Source organism: Polypterus senegalus, chromosome 4 (genome assembly GCF_016835505.1).
Source record: "Polypterus senegalus isolate Bchr_013 chromosome 4, ASM1683550v1, whole genome shotgun sequence".
Classification (NCBI taxonomy): domain Eukaryota; kingdom Metazoa; phylum Chordata; class Cladistia; order Polypteriformes; family Polypteridae; genus Polypterus; species Polypterus senegalus.
In genome coordinates this window covers 154,893,529-154,920,245 of record NC_053157.1, presented here as the reverse complement: position 1 = coordinate 154,920,245, position 26,717 = coordinate 154,893,529, and the positions used below count along the sequence as shown (strand labels likewise).

Below are 26,717 nucleotides of genomic sequence, written 5' to 3'. Positions count from 1 at the left end.
ACGCTGAAACCACACCTAAGATAATGCAAAATCAATGCAGCGTATCACGTGCCCACATCTAAAGAAAATTATTTGACGGCGTTCACTTCCCGGCTGAATTCAGGCTAGGTTGACTTCAAGACGGACTACAGTGGCCCAACTAGCTCAAACTGTTCGGTAGTTGTCTCATGCAGTTATGTTTAGTACATTTGAGCCAATTTACATACAAGGATTCATCAATCTCTCCATCCATTCCACCTCTGAATGAATTGAAAACACTAAAGGCAATTAAAAAATATTTTTGTCGATATTATTCAGAGTTGTATATATGCATATATATTTGTACATATTCGTAGTACTAGGGTGTTGCACTGTGTTAACCATTATGAATGCAGAGAAAAGCAAAATGACACCTTTTATTGGCTAACTAAAAAGATTACAATATGCAAGCTTTCGAGGCAACTCAGGCCCCTTCTTCAGGCAAGATGTAATACAGAAACTGGAGTTCCCTATATTTATATACACACACTAGGACCAGAAACAACATTTAAAGATTTACCAATGTTGTTTCTTGTCCTAGTGTGTGTGTCTTTCATGTTTCATTCAGTTTTTTTTGTTTTCAGCAGTCTCATGCACTGTTTGGGAATAAGTGTTACAAGACAAGGTTATAAAATTGATCACCACAAAAGTAGAACTCAAAATAAAATACAACCTAGCTACAATTCCTAGCAGAAATTCACTAAACAAGAAAGCCCCCAAACACTTCTTAAACGCATTAAGGAAGTCAGAATTTTTAAAGGAGGTGGGCAGCTTATTCCAACAGCTAGAAACTAGACATGAAGAGTCTGGATTGAGATTGGCACTCAGAGCAGAGGTGGTATCACCAGATGCCATTCATGAGAAGAAGCACACACTTAACACATGGTCTCCATGTATAGGTGTTCACCTACTGACTACTCTGTTGTCAAGCATCAAGGACTTGAACTTAATACACGCTGCTACAGAGAGCCAATGTAGTATGACATCTGACAAATTTTTAGCTGACATGTAATTAATTTAGAGATAGCAAGAAAATAATCCTCTTGTCAGGACAAGCAGGGAGCTTGTGCCTATCCCAGCAACAGGAAGCAACCCTCAACTGGATGCACTGGGACACTCCTGCACTTCCACATTCACTCATTCAATGTTTATTTATAGTTACCAATTAACCTAGTGTGTACATGTTTTGGATTAGTGAGAAAAACTGGAATACCATAAATAAAGACCAATGAATACACAATAGAGACCTTTGAATACACAATGGGCGGTCAGAAAATCGAGAGTACAGTACAGTACACTTTATGAGAAGAATTTAGGAGTCATAGTGGACTCTAAGCTATCAACTTCCAGACAGTCTTCAGAAGCCATTAAGAAGGCAAACAGAATGTTAGGTTATATAGCACGAAGTGTGGAGTATAAGTCCAAGGAGGTTATTCTCAAGCTTGAAAATGCACTGGTGAGGCCTCATCTGAAGTACTGTGTGCTGTTTAGGTCTCCGAGTTACAAAAAGGACATAGCAGCGCTAGAAAAGGTCCAGAGAAGAGCAACTAGGCTGATTCCAGGGCTACATGAGTTGAATTATGAGGAAAGATTAAAAGAGCTGAGCCTATACAGATAAAGCAAAATAAGATTAAGAGGTGACATGATTAAATTGTTTAAAATTATGAAGGGGATTAGTACAGTGGATCGAGGCTGTTATTTTAAAATGAGTTCATCAAGAACACGGAGACACAGTTGGAAACTTGTTAAGAGAAAATTTCGCACAAACATTAGGAAGTTTTTCTTTACACAAAGAACGAAAGAGCTATCAAGCTACCAAGTAGTGTGGTAGACAGTAAGACATTAGGAACGTTCAAAACTCGACTTGATGTTTTTTTGGAAGAAATAAGTGGATAGGACTGGCGAGCTTTGTTGGCTGAATGGCCTGTTCTCGTCTAGATTGTTCTAATGTTGTAATGTTCTAATGAAGACAATACCTGAACTGGGACTGAAAGCCAGAGTCATAAGGCAGTAACACAGCAGTGCTAACCAATGCACCACTCTTCTGTCTAAGAAAACCACACACTTTTTCATCTCTTGAACCTACCTTTAAGGAGTGACACCCTTTCATTAGATTGTTTCACATGCAGTCTTATTTCATAGCCCTTTTAGATTGTGCAAAACAAGTCCAAATAGGATTGACTGCAAAAAGAAACTAGAGTCATTGAACTCAGAACAAATACAAGTAGCTGCTATCATGTTTAACAGGTGAATTCACATACCAGTTTGCAGATAACACACTTGTGAGTCAGCAAATGAAGCCCATCTACTACAGTTTCCATACAATAATGCTCAGTATCTTATAACCAAGTCAATATTACAATAAAGAAATATGTTGCTTACTGTACTAATAAATTGTATGAAGGAAATATAACAACAACATGTACTCAGAAAAAATGAATGACCAAACATTGGTTGAAAACAAAACCAAGGGGTATTTCAGGAGCACAATTCAAAATATCTTGGCTAAAGTAATAACAACCACTTGGAAACTCTTTGAGAAACAATCACAATTATTTATAATGAATACAGAGCAGATGGAAGCAGCATTGTAGTTTAGTGGTTAATTCCTGACCCTGTAACGTCTCCAACAGTATGTAATGAATCAATTAAGCTTTATTCTAAATACCACCATGGTACAACATACATATTTTATATTAAAAACTGGATTGAGCAGATCAAAAAGACATGTTATTTTCTAATCAGCTTAATCCAGAGCAAGGTATTGGAGGGTGGCTGGAGCCTAGCCCAGCTAGCAAAGGGCATAAAGCAGGAACAAACCCTGGACAAGGTACAAGTGCGTCATAGGGCAAGCACAAAGAAAGATACACACACAGGGCCAGTTATCATCACCAATTCACCTGACCTGTATATCTTTGGACAGTGGGAGGAAACTGGAGCACCTGGATAAAACCTATACAGACACAGGTAGAACATGCAAACTCTATGCAGGGAGGATACAGGACATGAGTCCAAGTCTCCTTACTGTGAGACAGCAATGCTATTACTGTGCCACCATGCTGCCCAGGTCTAAAAGTGAATTAATTATTTAAAGTTTTTATGGTTTAACTCTGGCAACTTACTATTAATTTTCGTCACTGAACAAGTAAATGAAAACTTTTAATAAGGAGTACACTAGCTTCTCCAAACTCTCCTAATATTCTCTGTCATAGACTAACTGAGAATGGGGCTCTTGCTACAGCTGACATAAAACATTACTTCACCCACATAGCATTTGATTACTTGGGATCTTTTCCAGATGTTTAGCCCTCTCCCAAATGACTGAGTCACAGAACTAGCAAGATGATTATTTTAACAGTTTGGACTATGAATATGTTAAGTGTTTCACGTGTTTGAAAACTGAATGTATATTTCAAAATTGTCCTAAAAATATCTTAGGTGATATCTGCTGATGCCTAGTACATACACTCTCAAAGAAGATGGATTCAAGTGTGTAAACAGGTCACACTTTACCAACCCTTTCCTGGTCAAACTGCAAACTGCTTCACTAGTGCAAGTGACTTGCATTAGCCCAAAATGTCCTCCCACCTTTCTTAGCTTATCTTGTCTCATTCCATTTATCCATCCATCATTAAACAAGTTTATAGTTGTTGCAGCAAAAACATATTGCAGCAGTATTGGGTGCAAAGCACAAATCAAACCCAAACGAGGCCGCAATCCATCATAGACCACACTCATATTCATTCACACAGCAGCAATTTGGACTCATCAATTCACACGACATACGGTATTTATCTTTTGGAGGGAAATTGGAGTACCTAAAAACAAAGCAAAAACATGCAAATTCCACATAAGCTGTATATCAACTAAACCTGTATATGAACTCTGTCATGTTTCTGTTACATTTCCTTTGTGTTCACTTTATAGTTATTCAGCCTTCTAGAAGGAAGATGATGTCCACTGTAGATAGATAATTCAATTTGTGATTTTTCTACCTCTGCAGTAGGGCATTAATTTATTTTGTACCTATCATTGAGGTGAATCTAAAGATCACAGAGAGCTGCTCTAAAATAATATGCCATGTCTTTCACAGACTTATGTGTTTCAAAGGCCAGCCATTAGGAATACTCCTGATCTACTTCTTCCTGTTCCTGAATAATGGAACACCTTATATTTTATTACTGTTGTATTCTTCAGTTGAGCAAATGAAACTAAGCCAATCCAGGGAACCATGAGAAGCCTCATAAACAAGAAAGAAGCAAAACTTTGGATAGACCAAGGTCTCCTCCTTTCATATTGCCCTCTCTCCAAAGCTTTCTCTCCTTTAAAATAATAAACTACCACAAAGCAATCACTAAAATTAATTTTCTATTTGTGTTTAATGTACAGTATCAACATGGCACATAGCAACAGTATTTTCAGAGACAGTTTCTTTCCATAGGTCTTAATATTACTGAACAGCTAATCATAATAACAACTATTGTAATATAAAAGAAACACCGTGTATGTGTTAGAATATACTGTATAGGTGTGTACTGTGGTCCATGGCCGGCCTTTTATCCCAGCTAATACCCCCAGGCCGCCAGAGGGAGCCATCCCTAAGACATGAAGATGGTTCAGATTCCAGCAGGGTTTCATGGACTATGGAGTTTTCCTGTTAAGCCCTGCTGAATAACATCAGGACCACCAGGGGTCGCTCCAGGGAGAACCAGGGACTGCTATTTGCCCTACGCCCCGGAAGTACTTCCAAGTCACATGAACGGAATGAATGATGTACTTCCGGGGTGAAAAAAAAAGGGACTTTTTTTCTGACCCAGAAGTGATAAGGAATTATGGACTGAAGGATGAGAAACACTTCCGGGTCAGGAACTATATAAGAACTTTGGGAACTCCCAGATGAGGAGCTGAGCTGGGTGGTAGGAGGGCAACGCGTCTGGGAGTTGGAGGATTGATTATTGATTTAGTGATTGTGTTTGTTTATGAGTAGTGTGGAGTGGAGGGTGCTTGGTGCACATAATTATTATAATAAAAAGAAGTATTAGACTTTTACCTGGTGTTTGGCGTGGTACCTGAGGGTTCAAGGGAGAAATAGCGCCCCCTACTGCTACAGTATATATATGTACATAAGTGCATGTATACTAAAATTCGAAAGACTCAAAAAACTGATAGTAAAGATTGCATTAGCGCTAACAAACGTAAATTATTACTCGGTGAAATAACGGAACATTCAAAAGTATCACACTTTACACAAAATTTATCTGAAAAACACGGACAAAGAAGTTTTCTTGGATTTCTATATGAATCCAAAAGATCACGCTCACATATATAATAAACCAACATGTGACGAATTGTCAGTGATAATAGTTTCAAAAGAAAGAGATATCAAAGACAGAGTTGATATTCATGTTTATCCAAAAGCACAGCACAATTCTGCAAGATTATGCTTTGTTCATAATCTGTTTAGGACACATGCTTAACCAACATAGTGGAACTGAAACCTTTTTCATTTGCCTTGGTTATGATACCCATCCATTTATTCTTCAATGAGAAATTCAAACTGCTCAAGCTTGGGATTACTGGTGTCTCAAAATTGACCTGTATAACTAATTCTGGGGGTTATCATGGAGGCCCAAAGGTAGCACTGCTGCCTCGTAATAATAAGTCTGGGTTTAATTTTGTATGTTCTCCCCATATCTGCATGGGCATCCTCCACAGTTTAGGTGAAAAGTTGAGGCTAAGTTCGCCCCAGTGTGTGTGTATGTGTGTGTTCAGGTGTTGTGCATACTTTTGCTCACAGATTGCTGGTATAGGCTCCTGTTGTTCTGCCAATGGATGGATGGAATGATTCCGGATGTCTGCCGTGAGACAGTTTGTTACCCAAGCTAAAGCTGGTCCCTGCTTTCTGCTGCCAGACTCTAGCCCACTAGCCCATCCTGGAACTGTGACACAAAATGACGTGATGGCAGATCTGTCCCTGCCTTACACTAAAAGACAAGTTTGGAAAATTAATTAGCAGATCAAATTTGAAGTTGAATGGGCCTGGATCAATCTTTGTAGCAGTGAGTGTAACCAACTCTGGAAGGACACACTGAAAACATGAACACTTTACAAGGGTAATTACTGAGCCAAAATGAAAACTGAAGACTTGGGACTTATGAGACAGCAGTGCTAACCACTGTGCCTCAGTGCCACCTATTTGGAAGTCACACTTTGTCTCCAAAAGAGAGGAGCCTTTCAATCAAAAGACCCTTTTCCACATCTTTCTTGCAGCTCTTGAGCTTCTAAACCTTCAAACAGAAGTATACTTTTCTTCACAATAGCTACTCCATATGCCATTAGAGGAACTGTGCAGCCATCCTGTATACTGGTACCAAAGAATGTAAGATGCTGGCATCTAATAAACTTGCTGTAAATCATAATAACACTTTTCTCTCATTATTGTTGACTTATAATGTTTTTACTTATTTTCAACATCTGTGAAGCGGAAGCAGAAACACTTTACATATTTAAGCTAAGACTGAAGTTATAAGTCATGTCTATTACAGAGAATTGATCTAATGAGCAGTGTCTGCTTGAGGTTTCTCTCTGAAACTGACTTTTTTCCTTGTTCATGACTGGGTGGATGTCATAAAAACTTTCAAATGAGGAACTGACTTATAAAATAGCGGGGTAAGTTTGAAATATAGCAGTTTTTTTATTCCTTTACAAAAGTGTTGGTGCTTCTGCATTGCCAATACAGATATCCTTGCCATTCTAGTAAAGTTTAAAAGGATTACATACTCTTTTTGCTTTAGTGAAGTGAATCACATGTAGCATATGCCTTACAATGAGTTACCAGAACATGGTTGATAGATAACAGCAGGTAATTCTCAATTAAAGAAAAGCCCAGAGCACACTATCAAAATGCCTCTATACATTCCAGCATTAGTAGGCAAAAACTTATAGGGACAGAATGTCCTATGAAATGCAACCCATGTCCCAGATAGGATGTCTCTGTGCACCATATCAGAAGTTTAAGACACTCTTACAGTGGCTAGATGGAATGAGACACATTATAGGGAGATGAATTTGAAAGAGCAAAAGGACCTGGGAGAAGAATGTTCTCAGCAAACTAGGCAAAAGTTTAGTACATAAATAGGCATCAGTTTTTTACCAGGATCTAAATAGCCTGAAAAAAATAGACCAAAACATATGACTAATAACACAGTAAAACAAAAAAAAAACTTTATATTTACATAATTAAAATTATTTTCCTAACTAACCACTAATTTCTTGAGCCTACATTTGTTATTACTTGAATCCAAAATGCATATTGAGGACTGTACGCCTCTGTCTTTTAAAATATCAGGACCTGATGTTAGGCCAGGTGCCTATCAACAGCCCATAAAAAGGTAAACAAGATGGCTGTGTCCAAAAATAAACAGTTTAGCATCACATAACAAAACAGAAACAATAAGCATTTATATATCAGAGAGGTACAGACTCGGTTAGTACAGACTTGCCATATTTCCACAATATGATAGGTGGAAGAGTGGAAGCCCAAAGGGGATTCTGCTGTCATTTAAACTGTTAATGATTCTATACCCCTTTATGGAACTATGCAACTATGAAGTCCTTAGGTTGGATGAGGGATACATGTATATGAGTGGGAGGGAGGTAACTGTATTTTGATTGAATAGGGTCAGGAGCTTTGCGCACCATTACTTATCTTGCTTTTCTGTTTATTTGAGACTAGCAAAATACCCGCACTTTGCAGCGGAGAAGTAGTGTGTTAAAGAAGTAATGAAAAAGAAAAGGAAACATTTTGAAAATAACGTAACATGATTGTCAATGTAATTGTTTTGTCACTGTTGTGAGTGATGAGTGTTGCTGTCATATATATATATATATATATATACACACACACATATAAACATATATATACATATCCATACATATACACATATATATATCTACATATACACACATACATACATACATACACACACATATATAAAGTATCTATCTATCTATCTATCTATCTGTCTATCTATATACACACAAATACATATACAGTATATATATATATATATACATACACACACACATATATAAACATATATATACATATACATACATATCTACATATATACATATACACACATACATATATATATATACATTCCTAAATAATTAAATGGGCAGGCTATTTCGTATCAGTGCAATACGCTGTTTGTTAAAACGGATGTCTCCCACTCTTACGTGCAAGTCTGCATGGATATTATGAACTATCGTTATCTGTTCAAGTTCTATTTAAATTTTAAATAGAAAGGATTTTTATTTAGTCGACAGAAATATCTTTGGTAGGAATGTAAGTTAAATGTAGGCATCATTGCATAAATTTTTCTTCACCATACAAATGTAAAGAGTAAATTCGCCTTACATTCCAACCAAAGATATTTGTGTCGACTAAACTGAACTTGAAAAGATATATTTTTTCGAATGTGATCGCGCAATTCAGTTCGAGTTGACGTGCACTACATCAAGCCCGCGTGCTATTGTAGTTTCGCCTGCGTGCCTCAATAAGTCACCCTCCCCTCGCTCTTACTTTTTTACCGTTCATCTAATAAATATACAATTGGGTATTATCATACACTGAGTATGGCTTTACCAAAACAATCATTGATGGCGAATAAAGTATCCATTATTCATAAAGCTTCAATTGGTGATCTGTCTTTCTGCGTTAACCACATATTTTTTCATACGTCTCAAACCAAGGGGATGCGAGGGTAAAATGAATCGGGAAGCGCGCGTACATACTCAGTGCACCCCCTCTCGGGAATCGAACCTCGGACGTCGGTGCTACCTTTGCGCCAAGGCGTGTGGTTTGTCTATTTGAGAGTATGTAGATCGGGGTATATATATACATATATATATATATATACTCGCGCTTCGCAGCAGAAAAGTAGTGTGTTAAAGAAGTTATGAAAAAGAAAAGGGAACATTTTAAAAATAACGTAACATGATTGTCAATATACAGTAATTGTTTTGTGAGTGTTATGAGTATTGCTGTCATCAAGGATTTGATTATCATTATTTCTTTCAATCAGGTTCGTATTTGTAGGATGTGTTGTGTTCAAGTTACATTCTGTGTTTGGCAATCATTGTAAAGATAACAGTTTTCATTTATCGATTCGTTTCTTACTGCATCAATAAACAGCTCGTCTTCCTCTTTATCTGAAACGTGACACACTGCATGCACGGGTTTTTACACTGTCTTCCTTTAGCGGGACATTGACTTTTTCCACCGTGTGCTTTGTTTCCGCAGTAGCTGCACTTATGAATATGCTTGTATGTATCACACACTTCATATTTTTTTGCTGCCTTCTCAATTGTGTAATTCGGTTTTTGTTCAGCACTCTTTGGAACTGTTGCTTTTTATCTGTGCACTGCGTCATTTCACGTGAGCCGCTCAGTGTACATGTATTGAAGGTTCCCAGCTGTGCTGGTGCCATCTTGTGCGATGTCCACGGCTGTATTTAATGTTAGCTAAGACCCGGCACTTAAAAGTTTCTCTCGCAGTTTCACTGAGTTTGTGCCAAATACCACCCTGACCATCTCATCTTCCTCTGCATAAGCACAGTCCTTCAGTGAATATTTAGTGGCAGTCTTTCTATTGGATTGCCACTGACGAACGGCCTTCTATATGGGCAGGCACTAAATTACGTGGGAGGCGTAACTCTGCCTCCCACAGGCATCGAGCAGAAGTCTATTATAGTATATGGACTTAAAAATAGGTTCCAGTTATGACCATTACGCATAGAATTTCTAAATGAAACCTGCCCAACTTTTGTAAGTAAGCTGTAAGGAATGAGCCTGCCAAATTTCAGCCTTCTACCTACACGGGAAGTTGGAGAATTAGTGATGAGTCAGTGAGTCAGTGAGTGAGTGAGTCAGTGAGGGCTTTGCCTTTTATTAGTATAGATCTTTTAAATGGACTGTTCCTTTATTTCTGATATAATACAACGTCTGCTTCCAGCTTACATTCCAGGATGTACTGACATGCACCACATGCCACAATTTGTGAGATGTGTGTATATAAAATGTTTAAATGTGGAGAAGTGGCTCCTGCCTTTGGTTAAGCTAAGCATGCTTCCTGGAAACATATGGTGTGGACTCCTACCATTGACTAGCCTAGGAGGTTTTCTGCTTGAGTAATGCACATGTATTTTGTTTGTGCCACAGTGGAGATTTTGTATCAGAAAAGGGAAGAAATCAAAAATAGGTATTTTTGCTTTCAACCATATCCATAGCCATACTTATACTAAAAGTGAATATAAATGTTTTCCTTGTGCTTGCCACTCACAATTTATTAGTCTGTGATGGATGCAGAAGGTAAAGATTTCCTTATAGAGTAGAGAAACAAATGAGGCATGTTTGGAACAGAAAAGTGCTGAGGGAAGTACAGCTGCCCAACCATGAAAGGACAGAAAATGTCAGGAACGCAAATATCTAATGGTTTCTAGATCAGAAAAAAGAGACACAAGAGATCATTTATTCAATGATGATTTTTACATTAGCAGGATGTCATTCTAGCAGCTATGGTGAATAAATCTTATTGTGACCATATAAGATCAAACCTTACCAACTGTCTGGATGCATTCCCAAGAAATGCTACAATTATGCTTTTCTACTCAGTATTTATTACTTTAGTATGTGTCTTTCATGAAGAATGCATTGTCAAAACACAAATTACTTCACAGGAACAGGACATGTTTCAGATATACAAATTCATACTGTCTGCATATGTCTGCAGTGTGATTCCATCAAAATCAGCCCATTCTTACAGCTGAACTGTATAACCCATACAAAATGCATATGATTTATATAAGGGTCACAAAAGTTACAGAGAGGCACCAGATGACTGATTATGCAAACATGGTTTACTGCACATCTGGAGCCTTCAACTTTGACCATTTATCCGTCTGTACAAATGCTAAAAATTAGAAATAAAGACCTCTGTAAAAAGAAATGATAAATTAAGGAGACTAATACCTTACCATTGCAGCTCCAGCAATAACACAGTGTTGAACATTCTGTTACTTGTCAAAGGTGATGTTAAGTGGGCGGGACAGCATGCTTTTAAATGTCCCTAAGAAAACCAATCAGCAGTGCATAAAGAGGAACACAAGGCAGATCACGCTTGCAGTTGTTTTGTATTAGGCATGCTGGCAAGAGATGAATATTATGGGTTGAAGGGAACAGAGCTGAGACAGTTTGACTGCAACCCAAAAGTGAAGAAGCAGCAACACAGTGTGAGCGCTTCGAGTAAAGATCAAAGCAACAGTAAAAAATAATCTGCAAAGGATCTGATGCATTTTCTTTTACTGCTGTGGAAATCGGGTTAAAAGCAAGGAAAAAACAAAAGGTTGATAGAGCTCCCTTTGGGATGCCAGGAGTCTACGATACTTTTGGTTAGTTGCTAGAAAAAGGTAAGCATTTCAGCTTTTAAATTTAATCAGACCACTTAAGATATTTGTAGTTACTGATATGTATTCAAAGAAAATAAACAGTTAGTGTAGAAATAACTCTGAGCCAGTCTTCAGTGTATAGTGCTTTATAAGCATAAATATAAATTGTGCACTTCAAAGGGCTTCATCATTGATAATAAAGTTATGATTTGATTTAAAAAACACACCAGAAGGACTTTCTCACAATAAGGCTATCTGCAAGCAGAATTCTTGTCCTGAACCTTCCTATTCCAGAAGATTCCAACTAAAAATAGGTAGCTTACTAGCAGAATATGATACATGACGCCTGTCTTTAAATTAATGAGACTGAAATTAAAGAGAATTTTATAGAAAAGATGATTACATAATTACATGTCAGTTCTTTCACCCTGGCAGTAGTCTTGGACATTGTCTTCTGTGAGGTTTGTAAATAAATAGTCTATTGCTCTGGATGTTTTTAATCAATCTCATTTATTTCAATCAGTCTTGTTAATTTCTTGACAGGCTGCATATGTTTTTAATTACAGCAGATTACATGTATCATTTACAGTTCAGAAATGAAGGCACCTTTTTAAAATACATTATAGATGCCAGACTTCTTTTCATACCACTGTTTAAACAATTATGGCTAAAGCTTACTTTAAAGTGTTAGTGCAGTAAGTGTGTAATGCACCAGTCTGTTTATACTGCATATGAACTTTGAGGTCATGAGTGTGTCCATGAATAATGGACAGACTGGGAACAAAAATAGTTCAATAGCTATGTATTGTATGTATGTGTATACATATACAGTATATATATATATATATATATATATATATATATATACTGTATATATATATACTGTATATATATGTGTGTGTGTGTTTGTGCATATGTGTATACATATATACTCCAGATACTCCATTTTCCACTCACAGTGCAAAGACCTGTAGGTTAGGTGGATTTGTGACACTAAAATGGTATTAGTGGGTGTGTTGACTGCACCCTATGTAGGGATCAGCGCCCTGTGCTTGCTGGGACTGGCTTCAGCCCCCTGCTGCCCTGTTCCGGCTTAAGCAGGCATAGAAATTGGCATGGTATTGTATATTATTTATGCATATATTAAGAAACAAGTTATTTTGTTTTAATATTATGTTATTTTTTTTAGCTGAGTTTAGGCTGAGAGTGCTTACACAAATTTATATAGCAATAATATATCATCAAAAACTGTAACTTACTATAATTGCATACTGTTTAAACACAAATAAAATTTATTAAGTCAGTCAGTCAGTCAGTCATCATCCAACCTGATATATCCTAACACAGGGTCACAGGGGTCTGCTGGAGACAATCCCAGCCAGCACAGGGCACAAGGCAGGAACAAATCCTGGGCAGGATGCCAGCGTATCGCAGTAAATTTGTTAATCATAAACAAAATTCTAATACTAATGCTAATATAACATCTGGTTAGGTGGCCAATTTGGAATTTAGTTTAGGGTTGTGACGAGATGGAGCTTGGCTTGGCAGAAGAAAGCACAAAGCATCAATCAACCCTAAAACAGGCAACAGATGTAAATATCACGGAGCATTCCTGAGGTGGTCCCAACCAAAATACACAGCAGAATGTTTTATTAATCAAAATTAAACAGCCATTGAGATATAAATACCCTTATTTATAAAACGCAAGAGACCAACTAAACAATGGAATATCTAAATGGGCTTTGAATTCCTTTGAATTATTGAGTTTCAAAAGTCAGGTGTATTGTACCAAATGTTCCTCTTCCACAATTGTGATCTCTCTTCCTCTCAAAGTAGCTTATATGTGAAGTAAGGGCACCAGCCTAATGCTCTCTGTAATGGCATCTGGCGGTCCCACAACCAAAAAGTTTGCATTTACTCTATCAGCCAGGAAGTGTTGGCATCTTTGAAATCTATGCCCTACCTTTGACTTAGGAGTCTGAGGGAAAGAATCTCCAATCTGTTGTGTTATCTGCCTCTGCATCAACAACAACAAAAAAAAACCTTCTACTCATTAGAAGTCAGTCTTCTACTCCTGCCAGTCCTTTGGTGTTACTGTAGGTGTACTATGTCTGGAAGAAATGCTGCCTCCTAGTGGTGCCAGTTCGCATCTTCATTTCCTGTCCTCACCTCACTGAGCACAGTGGCTCAAATTAATAAAGTGACATCCATGCTGTCTTCAGTTGAGGGGAAGTGGCAAAACTATACAGTATGTAGCCCTGATGAAGAAAGAATAAACCAAGTATGTGTCAAGTATGATAAAAATGAGTGAGATTTAGGTCAACTTACGATGCATATTTCTGTTTATAATCACATACAGGAGCTATCTAGTAGGATTTTCTGTTCATATTTTTAATTGTCAGTAATATAGGAACACCAAGAGTTACCAAACTAAATTAGGCATTTAGGCTTATGCTTTTTGCAAAGCCCCAAAAATTACTTCAGAATGGGCCCATAGGTAAAATCTTGGGGAGTGTAAATGGCAGATTAAGTTTTATGTTGGAAGTAATGACAGCAGGATACCCAATTTAGAAAGCACTGGAAATGGAGGAAAGCAGACAAGTTGGATTCATTTATACACAGGATCCCAGCAAGTACCCATAGACTCACAAACCTGCTGCCTATTTAAATTCACGTGTCTGTAACTTTGTGTTTGTCCCTTCATCACCTTTTCTTATCATTAGAAATAAATACAGCTTCATTTCTTAATGAGTGCTATTATCTCCAAATCAAGAGATAGTTTAAGAATTGGCGCAAGGCCATTGTGACCTACAATATGTTATATCAGATAATAAGTTCTTGCCAAATTTGCTACTGGTCAGGCCCATCTTGTAATTGAACCTAACACCACTATATTTGATGGCAATGTGTGAATCATAAACACAAGAAAACTTCCCTTACAGTTTATACAGTTTATAGAATGGTCATGAAGCCAGGAATGCTGCAGGGAACTTCAGCGATAAGCGTGCTGAGCTGCTATAATTTATGTGTGCATACACAGTGACTTGCAATGGTACTGAGAGCTTTTTAATGTGTTTAAGTATTGTTGGATTCCAGATGATGCATTTATATTGTGACCTCACCTGCCTAAGAACATAAAAACTTAAAGTTAAAATGATTTACTTGTCAGCAGATACTGCATATTGAAAACTTTCAAAACTGGTATCTTTTTATTTGCTTATGTATTCAGACCCTACACATTAAAGATTGTTTTAGACAAGTGTTGCCACAATAATATCTTCAAGGCTTTCAGCATTATGATTTGCATTTCTCTTAAATTTTATGTGTCTTTCATGAGGTATTTTCTACATATACAGCTTTATAATTAATTTTCGAAGCCAAGAATTCTAAATTTAACTTTAGTTTGCATCCGGAAGGAATTGTTAGAAAGTTGCATTTACAGACCATCATTTCTGTGACACTATTCTGTTTATCGTGGGTGTTGCCATTTTTTGGAACAGTTGTTGTCATGTTGTCAATCGACTAAAAGTGTACAGCTAGTGAAATCATGGATTCCTGGGTATAAACATTTTCTGTATATATATGAGTTAGTGGATTAGTTTGTCCATCCATCCATTATCCAACCCGCTATATCCTAACTACAGGGTCACGGGGGTCTGCCGGAGCCAATCCCAGCCAAAACAGAGCGCAAGGCAGGAAACAAACCCCAGGCAGGGTACCAACCCACTGCAGGGCACACACACAGCACAATTTAGAATCACCAATGCACCTGACCTGCATGCCTTTGGGAGGAAACCCACGCAGACACAGGGAGAACATGCAAACTCCACTCAAAGAGGACCTGGGAAGCGAACCCAGGTCTTCTAACTGCGAGGCAGCAGCGCTACCACTGCGCCACCATGCCACCCAAATTAGTTAGTATTCCAGGTAAAATTACTTCTCTATTTTCAACAATGATTTTTAGTTTTAATTTTTCGCTTGATGATAATGCATATTTGTCTTCCAGGTTACGAAACTTGCTTGTCTTTTGGCTGGTGTCTCTTCTTTAGGTCCCTTATTAAAAAAAATGATTCTCAATCCTTCCTTGGCAGAATGCTTAGGTTAGGTGATTACCAGCTTTGTTCATTGTTTAGGAATGATTTTTATTCATTCTATTTGGCAGTCTTCCTCCAGCTCAGCTTAGTTTTAGGAAAATACTTTTTTCTATAATCCTATGCATTTTATATAATAATTCAGTATTTTGTATATGCTTGCTATATGTAAAAAACTGTCATCAGGCTTATAAGTTTGACCTTGTGGTCAATACCTGCCAAGACCAGAGCCTCTTAGCAGCATTCAGAGTAAAACAGAAATCAACCCTAAACAAGTGCAGGTTTATTACTAACACACGCTGTCAAATGCACACACCTACAGTCATACCATGCCAGTTTTGTGTTACCAGTGAACCTACCACTCATGTCTTTGATATGTGGGAAGATAAACAGAGTTCTTAGGAATTTCTACAGTCACAGGGAGAATAGCTTGGCCTAGGATTCAAGTTCAGTATCTGTGAGACCATGGTACTAACCACTGCACTGCCACGCTGCTCTTTAAATTGTTATCAATTTAAAGGTTAGTCTGAGAATTTTCTTATTCAAGCAATACAAAGCAATTGCACAGCAACACAACAAATGTTACACGCACATTTTTGCCTGTGAAATCAAGACTAACAGAAATGTAATTAAAGCTGCAAATGATACAGTATATGCTTTTCCATAACAAATAAGACATGGTCCTCCTGAAAGCCCCTCCCTGCCACCCTCTTCCCAAGGTTATCCGGTTTCTGTTGCTATGGTTGTCTTACACAATGTTTTGCAGGAAACAGTCCAGTCAGATGTTAAATATGTAAAATAAATCACTGTCTCAAAAGCATCTAGGACAGAAGAAAATTAACACTGCATTTCCGTTGGGCTGGAAGTTCACATAGTTCTACCAGAACATATAAATCTTTTGTCAGAATTAGCAAAACATCTCCTAAAAGGCCAATGGATCACAATGATCCACATGTGGAGTGAAACAGTTTGAATACTGTATGTGTGCAAATTCTAAAATGACACATAAACAGGGAACATGATATTATTCTTTTATAGCATAAATCTTATTTATACATTGATCGAAATATCAATGTTCAAAGTCACAGTGTCAGCGTGAAGTCATGAGAACAGCTTGTGCTCTGCATCTTTGTAAAAGAAGTGTAAAAAGGAGGTAGTTAGGGTGTTTCGTCACAGCTTTAAAGACCTGCATTCAAATTACTTCCTGACTCTTGCTGTGTCTAGTTTGCATGTTCAAACTGTGACCATGTAGATTTCCTCTGTGTATGTATCAGTATGACGTTCGGATTGAAAAGTTGTTGTACAACTAAATCTGGATTACTTTGAATTTCTTTGTATTGGTAATTTGAAAACAATTAAAATTATAAACCACACTCTGTCTAACATTTTAAGAGTTATTACATATATTTCCTATTAGTTTGCAGGGCAGTGTCATGTTTGCTGTAATGAAAGCTTTCTTGACATCTTACATGCCACAATAATGTTCTACTTCTTGCAGCCATCTTTCCTCCCTCAGTTAATCTATTGTTTTCTCCATTAAATTAACTTAAAAGTATCATCAAAGGACCTACAACTAGGACTTTCCATAGTCTTTACTATGTAGTATTAATATGAATAATGAATGTATTTCAAACAATCCTGTGCTATTAATGTTTAAAAATGACCCATTGGTAAACATTGGCCCTAATTTCACTTATAAGTGATAGAAATTTAAAGTCTCCTAGATGCTCTAACCTACACTATTTGAAACCATTTATTCCAGTGCAGAGCCACAATTACTTTTTAAACTGCCTGACAGTTATCAAAATACTCTTTTACCTAGACTATTTCTTACTTTTTATCATTATTAATTATCAATAAAAGCTATTAAAAGTGAGACAAATTAATTTGATAAAAATGATTAATTTAGCCAACAAGACATAATTATTTTATTTTAGACATTTTTGCATTAAATTACATTACTTTCTGGAAAGTGAAAACATGTGGCTTGTTAATCTGACATGCAAATAAGAATTTCTCTTCCTCTGTATATGTGATAATACAATTACCGCCACTTCTACTTCAATAAAAGCTTAAAAAAGCTTGCTGCACAGCTTTAGGTGAGCACACCTTATTATTATTATTATTATTTGGTGAGCACACCTTATTCTTGCACACCTCCAGTTGTGTAATTTAAAAGCAACAGTATTAAATGTGGTGCAGGATGTGCACCTTTCTGGGGGGATTACAATGGGCAGAGTTGGACCCAGATGGAACTGAACAGATTTAGGCCCATTCAGAGAGAGAGAGAGAAGAGGACCTACCTTAGTTCTCAGAGTACTTCTCTGGAGCCAATCCCAACCAGTACAGTGCACTAGACAGAAAAAAAAACCCAGGCAGGGTGCTAGCCCATCAGAGGACACACACACACACACACACACACACACACTAGGGACAATTTAGGAACACCAATGTACCTAACCTGCATGTCTTTGGATGGTAGGAGGAAACCGGAGTACCCGGAGGAAATCCACGCAGACATGGGGAGAACATGCAAACTCCATGCAGGGAGGACCCGGGAAGCGAATCCAGGTCTGCTTATTGCAAGGCAGCAGCGCTACCACTGCGTCACCATGTCACCCTCCTCTGTATACTGATGTGGGTAAATAGCAATCTCTGCCACAATCTAAAAGCTGTGGATGCTGTAGGTGCCCTAGACACAATACCTATGAGGACAGTATTGTCAGATCCTGGGTGGAGTCACATTTAAATTCACCAGGCCACCAGGTGTCATTACATAGTCCCAAAATCAGAGGTGACTAAAATGTTTTATTAAATGACACTCCTCACCTTGCAATACACTAGCTAAAGTTCTTCAGTATAAACTAAAGGAGTGTTTCACCTGTGCTCTACATACCTATAGAGTATATAAGGTATAAAGAGTAAATTGATGGTACAAAGTAGGAGGAACAAATTGTAACTTTAATGTTATAAGAATAAACAGTACATATTTTTGGGCAGTTCCTTTCAAAATAAATTTGGTCTAATGATATGCAATATTCTAACATTTTTATCTTTTCTAGAAGCAATGCTGGAAATGTTAAATTGTCAAGTTAGGGAATACTGCTTATATTTTATAATGGATGTATGGAACATTATTAAATCTTTCAACTTTAAGACTTATTTTAATATTTGAGGACAGAACCAAACTATACAGAGCAGAGTTAGGTGATTATGAAAAAAGTGTTGTAATAGTAATGTTTTTTTAGCCAGAAATTGGAGACAGCACCTTGTACTGTTGAATAATTATCAGGCAGAAACCATCCAGCACATTCAAGAACAGCTGGATGTCATTTAACAGATATTTTCTCTCAAGTTCTGTTGCTGTAGATGAATCATGTACTATTTTTAATATATTTCCACAACTTTGTACATATTTAAAATCAACGAGATGCTGACAATTAAAGAACAAGATTAACTTTGTTGCCCCTTTAATGTCATTTTTGGAGGCGAGATTTATGACTTCCAACAGTCTAAGTATGACTTGAATTTTATTTCCAGCAAATATCCTATGTTGCCATGCCTGCTTATGTAATACCTGTACAATGGCTCCTATAGTACGCAAACTCATAAATTCTTGGTGACAAATCATACAACTGCAAGGTAATACATTAAAAAAGAGAGATAAACATTATAACTTATAACATTATATACTACAAGTTTGAGAACAAGGCATACATTAATAAAATGATAAAAAGAACATAATATCATAAGGAGCTAGACAAACCAGAGGAGACCTTACAGTCCATCATGCTTGTTAGATTAGCTTAATCTCAATATCTCATTCAGATACAGTTTCCTCTAAGCTACCTAAGTTAGTCGCTTGTTCCTGATTCTCACAACTGTTCCAGCCTTAAAAGCACTTCCACTTAAACTCCACTTGGATCCTTGAGCATGTGATTGATTATTTAATTTTAAAGAAATTTGATGGATGCATTTTGGTGAATAATGAGGAAGTCATACAAATCTGAAACTTTCTGAAGGTTCCATTTTTAATTACTCTATAAAGTGAATTCAGTACCCATTGCAAATGCTCATTTAGATTGCCACCACCACTCTGCATCCTTTATCCTCTGACAGGCTATGGAAATTAAACCACTTTAATCCTGAGCAGAAAATGCTTTGTGAGGATGTAATGCAGTTCTACAAAATGCTCAACGGCACTGAGTTAAAACTGTGAATTGTATACAAAAAAAAATAGAAGTGTATTCAAGACAAAAACTAGGAAGCGTATGAATCTAGAAAAAAATGTTGTAGTGGAGACTAGTGGTAAACTAGTGAATCACATAAAACTGATATGCAGCGTGAAACTTAAAAGTTTTGCTCTGCAAAAAAACACACTTTGTTTTGCAACCAACAAAATGTGTGCAATTGACACAGGAAGAAAGGTATTTAGTCCCCATCTTAAAGCATTTTCCTTCACTAGTTCCAAATGCATCAGCCTGTCGTTTAGGTAGGCCTCGAGAGGCATCAGTGTTCAAATAATGTTCTCTAGTATGAAAAAACTATTGCTGAATTGATTTTTTGTCTTTTGTTCAGCCATAGGACGTATGTTAGGGTTATTCTAGCAGCATAATGCCCACCTTGCAATTCCTTCCACCGCAGTTCAGCACTGACAATCTAGTCACTTTGTTTAATGATACTTGTTCTAACATTCTAGACTCTGTTGCTCCATTTAAGATCAAGCACTCAAAACCTAAACCTGAACTATGGTTAAATGATACCATTCATACGATGAGGTGGGCATGTAGGCAAGCAGAGTGCAATTGGAAAAAACACAAGCTTCAGGTGTACTTTGATATTTTAAGGGACAATTTATCTAATTACCAGAAAGCTATGTGCTAGGATAAAGTATTTTCCAGATATTATTTGAAATAATAACTCTATTCTTCACCCTTCTGTTCCTACAAGCCCTGACTTGACACCCACAGTCTGTGAGGATTTTCTCCAATTTAAAAAAAAAAATCTGTTTTTATCATTTTGAGCCTGTATCTCTCACTTTTTTGGCAGAAGTATTTAGTCACCTTAAACCCACAACTTGTCCACTAGATATTGTTCCTGCTCTTCTTCTTAAAGATATTTTTGAAGTGGTTGGGCTTATCATTTTGGATATTATACATAGTTATCTTGAGACTGGTTCAGTAACCAGTCTTGTGCTGTTGGTGCTGCCTTTAATTAAAAAACAAATCTGTACTTTATTGACTTTTGAAATTCAGGCCCATTTCCAAGTTGCCCTTTCTAAAATTCTTGAGAAGGTTGTCTTTCTACAGCAGTAAACCTTTTTAAATGAAAATAGCATTTTTGAATTATTTGATTCTGTTTTTAAGGTACACCACAGAACAAAGTCTGTACTTTTAAAAGTTCTAAATGATCTTTTATTAATAAATGACTCTTGGGATATTGCTGTCTTGTTGCTGTTAGATCTAACTGCAGCATTTCACACAGTTGACCACGATAACCTCATCACCTGTCTTGAGTAGCATGTGGATATTCAGGAAACTGCTTGGGAATGGTTTAGGGCATACCTCACAGGCAGAAGCATTTAAGTCAGCATGGGCAAACTCTCCTTATCCTCAGCCCCTATCATCAATGGGGTCCCTCAGGGTTTTATTTTGGGGCCTATTCTTTTTTTCATTGTACATGTTGCCCTATTTTTAAAAAAACACAATTTTCTTTCCACTGTTATGCAGATGATACACAAAAATATCTTCCTTTGAAACAGATCTATACAAATTTTCTTAAACCTGAGACGAAAAAACAGAGATTGCGTGTCTTGGACCTTCTGATCTTACTTGTGCTCCTGCAATTAATCTTGGCACTTTGACAACCTACTGTAAACCTTTTGCAAAATACCTTGGTGTGATTTTTGATAATGCCCTCAAATTTGATAAATAAATTAACTCAATTTTTTGAAGCATGTTTCTATCAGCTCAGGGTATTGGCTAAGGTCAAGCCATTTCTTTCTGTACATGATTTTGAAACACAATATCTTGTGTTTGTCTCTTCTCAGCTTGACTATTGCAACTCATTATACATTGAAGTTAATCAGAAATCCCTTGCTCATCTTCAGCTTGCCCAGAACACTGCTGGCAGGCTTCTAACAGGCACACGAAAACAGAGTCACATCACACTAGTCTTTGCTTCTCTTCAATGGTTCACTACAGGACTGAGCTTAAAATTGTAGTTTGTTTTTGTCTCTAAAAGGTTTAGTCCCCTTCTATCTTACTGACCTCTTGAACCTTTACACTCCTTCATGATCACTGAGGTCCTCTGACCAGAAGTTATTGGCCATGCTGAGTTATAGACTTAAGCTTAGAAGGAACTGTGCTTTTGCAGTAGCTGCTCCTAAACTTTGGTGAAAAAATGATGCAGCAGGTTAGTCCATTTTTCTGAAATTTCATTGCAGCAACTCAGAATCATACTCAGTAGTTTGTATGGCCCCCATGTGATTGTATGCATGCATGACAACATTGGGGCATGCTCCTAATGAGATGATGGATGGTGTTCTGGGGGATCTCCTCTCAGATCTGGACCAGGGCATCACTGAGCTCCTGGACAGTCTGAGGTGCAACCTGGCGACATCGGATGGACCAAAACATAATGTCCCAAAGGTGTTCTATTGGACTTAGGTCAGGTGAGCATGGGGGCTCAATTCATTCATTCTCTAGGAACTGCCTGCATATTTTCACCACATGAGGCTGGGCATTGTTGTGCACCAGGAGGAACACAGGACCCACTGCACCAGCATAGGGTTTGACAATGGGTCCAAGGATTTCATCCCAATACCTAAAGGCAGTCAAGGTGCCGTTGTCTAGCCTATAGAGGTCTGTGCATCCATCCATGGATATGCCAGACCATCACTGACCCACCACCAAACTGGTCATGCTGAACGATGTTGCAGGCAGCATAACATTCTCCAAAGCTTCTCCAGACCCTTTCACAACTGTCACATGTGCTCAGGGTGAACCTGCTCTCATCTGTGAAGAGCACAGGGCTCCAGTGATGGACCTGCCAATTCTGGTATTCTATCTCAAATCCCAGTCAAGTTCCATGGGGCCCACTAGAGGACGTCGGGCCCTCAGGCCACCCTCATGAAGTTTGTTTCTGATTGTTTGATCAGAGACATTCACACCAGTGGCTTGCTGGAGGGCATTTTGTAGGGCTCTGGCAGTGCTCATCACGTTCCTCCTTACCCAAAGGAGCAGATGCCATTCCTGTTGATGCTACTTAACTGCCCAGATCAATATCCCAGAACTTTCATTGACTTGATGCTATACTCTGATTAAAAAGTGGTAGTTTCATTTTTAGAGGCAGTGTATACAGTATATATATAGCTGTACAGCACTTTGGTCTACTCCTCTTGTTTTAAATGTGCTCTATAAATATAATTGACTTGACTTTACCTTGTCAATTATATGATGGCAGACTTGATGATCACAATCCTAAAGATGTTACAGAGACAGAAATAATAAATATTAGATTTCTCCTTGGAACTTAGAACTTATCATCAGCAGGAATCAAGAAACATGAAAAGGTGGTTACTAGGTGACTACAAAGTTAATGTTCCCAAGTCACATATATTTTGGTGCATCTTCAAGCAGAAATTATGCAGACTGTCACATTTATATAAAAAGCATACTTAACTCTTCAGTCATGATGTGAATAAGAGTAATAAGATGTAATGGATTTTACTGATGTGCTGCAGATAATAACATATGTAAACACAAAACAATATTCCTTGTTTTGCATCCCAAAAGCACTTAAATATAAAAAAACTTTTAGTGAGTTGTGTCTTTCAAGGTTGCAAAATCACATGCAAAATGGTATGCAGAACGTAATTTGATGGTTTCATTCATCGCTAGTGGGGTATTTGTTTTAAAAAAATGATATGGATTGAAACAACTCAACTATCAGATGTTATAAACATTTGATGAACTCACTGATCTTTTCTTAATTTATAAAAGATGGATTTCAGAAACTGTTACATGAGTTTTAGCCAGTCCTCAAAATGGATACTTTTTCAAACTAAAACTGTACAATGATCACCTGCCCTCTTTAGTCAACAGGGCTAGTGTTAATGTGTTCCAGATTTGGAGAAAATAGTTTACTAAGCAACATGCATGAAACTTGCGATACCATTAAACTGTAATTAAAAACAAAAGAGCACTAAGCATAGACAGAAAAAGAAAAATTAAAAAAATTGGCAAGTCTTTCCCTTCAGACAACAGTCTTTATTCTCTTATCAATCACATAAGATTGTTGGGGTTGAAAGACTGAATTTGTTCAAAAACAGGATAAGCTCAAAACCAGACATTCTTGAGTTTTAGTTTAGGACCTAAATTAACAAGACTGAAAATGATCTATTTACATATTAAACTGGCTGAAAGGCAACAAATTCCTCAGGAATCTTGGACAAAAAGGTGGATTAAATGTAATGGATAAGTAGGATTCAGGATTTTACAATATTTTCAATTGTGTAATAACATTAAGCTTCATTTTGCCTTCATGTAATTATTTGATTTAAATGTGGCATATTTACTTTGAATTGAAAGCCTTAAATTTGACATATTAATCTAATAATTAAATTGACTTGAATGATTCAGACATATTTTCATTCTTAAGTGCATGGTTTCTGATTGATGTCTTCAAGTAATATTCTGTGAAATTTATAGTTTTGAATGCACACATACCTAAGGTTTAGGTTTCGTTTTACTTATCTAGATTGTCTAGAAAATTGATGCTAATAACAGCTATTGTGTAATCAAATTTTTGGTTGAATGTTTTGATTTAATTAACAATGCTTTCAAGACAATTCTAACTCAGAGAAACATCAATGGAGATCTCTAGTTTACAAAATCCATGTGCTGAGCTGGATCACTCACAAAACATTTAGCCTTTCTTGGCTCAAACAAGAAGCACAGACAAATGAAAAACACCCAGAGAGTCAGAGTTGCCAAAAATCACTTTATTGTCAGATATAATTTATTTTTCTCTCACATCTTTTCTCACACGTGTGGTTCCAGTAAACAGTTTTACAGTGTTGCCGCCTTGTAATAACTCTTGAGTTAGAAGTTCGTGGTACACCCTGAATATGTCTCATTCACTTTTAAAACATAAACACGTAGTAATTTCAGACCCTTACTTAAAACATTACTTGCCAGTGCTGTTAGCACAAAGATGAACCCAATATTAATTTGACTTATTCATTTTTGTGAAGATAACTATCAGGCAGCACAAAATACAATTAATATACTATACTCTAAAGGCTCAGTTGTGTGTTTCATGGGAAGCATTTGAAAATGAAAAAATTAGTGTAAGGCTGCCATGACCATAACAGCTGCTATCAGAAAATTGATCTTTGGCTATTTTCATCTCCTCATTCAAACGAGAATTATAAATTCATTTTTTTCTAATCTGCCAGAACATGTTTTGAGTAATATGATCAGCATTTGCCAGGATCACATACAAGATCTGTGTTATTTTTGGTACTAAATTATTGTTTACTGAAATTTAAAATTACATCGGGACATTTTCAGGACACTTAGTTATTTCACAAAATCATAAACCAAAAACGGCAAAGCACTAAAAGACAACATATCTGTAACTGCCATATACATAAATATAATTAAATGTTAATTATCCAACAAAGTATTTAAAATAGCTACTTTATTTTTAATAATTTTTTCACGTAATTATTGTTACTTACAAAATCTTATTAAACATACAGTGTAGCTGCTGGAAGGTAGGATCAAGCATGGGTCAAACGCATGCCGAAGGAAACTTCTCAGTCCAAAAGTTAATTTTAAAGGGCTTTGAAAATTCAAAGCAAACATTCCACACAGGAATAAAGAAAATGATTGTTACAACCATCCATCCATTATCCAACCCGCTATATCCTAACACAGGGTCACAGGGGTCTGCTGGAACCAATCCCAGCCAACACAGGGCGCAAGGCAGGAACAAATCCCAGGCAGGGTGCCAGCCCACCACAGGGCACACACACACACCTAGCAACAATTTAGGATCGCTAATGCACCTAACCTGCATGTCTTTGGACTGTGGGAGGAAACCGGAGCACCCGGAGGAAACCCACACAGACACGGGGAACATGCAAACTCCACGCAGGGAGGACCCGGAAAGTGAACCCTGGTCTCCTTACTGCAAGGCAGCAGCACTACCATTGTGCCACCGTGTCACCCACGAGTGTTACACATGTAGAATAAAAAGCACAAAAAAGGGAAAAATGTTTCTTCTTGTAAAACTTCAATTGTTTCTATACTTAAGGATGAATTATTTTGCTATGCTTTACTTCTCATTCAGTACATTCTTAACATACAGCTCTGTGCTTACAACTGAGCACGTTAAGGCACATTAAGGCATCTTAATGCATGGTTTGAAACCGTGTGCCCCCATGCCTTACTTTCAGCAAGGCAGGTCACTTACTGAGCCTAATCTGTAGTGAAAGTGACAAGAAATAGGTAGAATATTCCAATTCAATTCAGCCTGTGGGGGTTATAAGAACCTCCCATAGACTATGCACTAACATATAGGCAAACATTTAATATAACATAGATAACTAGCAAATGGCTCTTACATACAGTATATATGCATGCCAAGAAAGTTAAGGAGTGAATCTGTTGTATATTATCATTACTCACTGAACAAAGGGTTCTGTAGCTTTCAGGTTTCAGTTGTACTGACTAAATCAGTCCCTAATCATCTGTTGAGCTGTGATCATCATTGGGAGATCATAAGTTCAGGACTAGGCAAGGAACCTCCTGCATCACACATGGCACTAACCAGTTACAGATAAGACTGCTTCTAACTTAAAATGGCAGGAGAACCACACAGTTAAGGAGTGATACTGCAGCATTATGTTGATATGAGACTGCCTCTCTAAACGAAAGGGGAGAGTTTGTAACTAATCGAAACCTTTTTTTATTTTAGCAGGTGATTATGAATGAGCTCCAAAGATATGCTGATAAACAACAGGCTGTAAATTTTAATTCATCTAAATACAGCTTACATTTCTTGAAGTATAGTAGTAGCATTCAACAAGATATATCATATGGTGTTCTGCGTAGTCCTGACAGAAACAAAAATAAACTCTAGCAATGCT

At 37.2% G+C, this 26,717-nt stretch overlaps 1 protein-coding gene across 1 annotated transcript in view; it reads left to right on the top strand.

The window, feature by feature from the left end:
• The first annotated feature begins 11,237 nt into the window (after window positions 1-11,237).
• LOC120527744 (complement C1q tumor necrosis factor-related protein 7) overlaps window positions 11,238-26,717 on the top strand; it is a 40,173-nt gene continuing 24,693 nt past the window's right edge. The window contains exon 1 of the mRNA XM_039751509.1: window positions 11,238-11,489. The gene's annotated coding sequence lies outside the window, so the exon portion shown is untranslated. The remainder of the gene's footprint in view (window positions 11,490-26,717) is intronic.